Raw genomic sequence first — 940 nt, forward strand, 5'->3', positions numbered from 1 at the left:
CGGGTTTACGCGCACAGCGGCGGCTTACGCACTATGGCAGTCATGGATGCCTTACGTTTCTATGAAAAGTGTGTTCCTCCCCTGGTCCACGCTGCTTCGGCAGTCCTGGGTAAGATAGTTAGTTCTAGCTTGCCCTATGTGGAAGAGGACACGTAGACTTACTGTGGTGTGAAGTATAAAGTTCAGTTCTCCCCTGGTCCACGCCGCTTCGGCCGTCCTGGGTAAAATGGATTCATCCAGCTTGCCCTATGTGGAATGAGGACACTTTATGCTTCGTCTCTAAGCGGCGGCTTGCTCCTCCCTACGGGGAACGGGTATACGCGCACAGCGGCGGCTTACGTTATGGCAGTCATGGATGCCTTACGTTTCCATGAAAAGTGTGTTCCTCCCCTGGTCCACGCTGCTTCGGCAGTCCTGGGTAAGATAGTTAGTTCTAGCTTGCCCTATGTGGAAGAGGACACGTAGACTTACTGTGGTGTGAAGTATAAGGTTCAGTTCTCCCCTGGTCCACGCCGCTTCGGCCGTCCTGGGTAAAATGGATTCATCCAGCTTGCCCTATGTGGAATGAGGACACTTTATGCTTCGTCTCTAAGCGGCGGCTTGCTCCTCCCTACGGGGAACGGGTATACGCGCACAGCGGCGGCTTACGCAAGTTAGTCACCCTCGGCAGTGGATCACTCGGCTCATGGATCGATGAAGACCGCAGCTAACTGCGCGTCATAATGTGAACTGCAGGACACATGAACATTGATAAGTTGAACGCATATTGCACGTCGTGGGAACCTACCATGATGTACAGATGACTGAGCGCTTATATTTGAGAAATGTATCGCATACATTTAACTACGCCGTGACACCCGTCACGAGACGTGCACCATGATGTTAACTAGGGTCGCGACGACCCGCTAGCATTAAAGAACCCGTGGTTTACAATATACTG

At 52.2% G+C, this 940-nt stretch overlaps 1 non-coding gene across 1 annotated transcript; it reads left to right on the top strand.

Annotated features, from left to right (window-relative positions):
• The first annotated feature begins 658 nt into the window (after positions 1-658).
• LOC131270208 (5.8S ribosomal RNA) lies at positions 659-813 on the top strand. The gene has a single exon (XR_009179326.1). It is a non-coding gene; the product is annotated as a 5.8S ribosomal RNA (ribosomal RNA).
• Positions 814-940: the final 127 nt, after the last annotated feature.

Source organism: Anopheles coustani (assembly GCF_943734705.1).
Source record: "Anopheles coustani chromosome X unlocalized genomic scaffold, idAnoCousDA_361_x.2 X_unloc_17, whole genome shotgun sequence".
NCBI lineage: Eukaryota > Metazoa > Arthropoda > Insecta > Diptera > Culicidae > Anopheles > Anopheles coustani.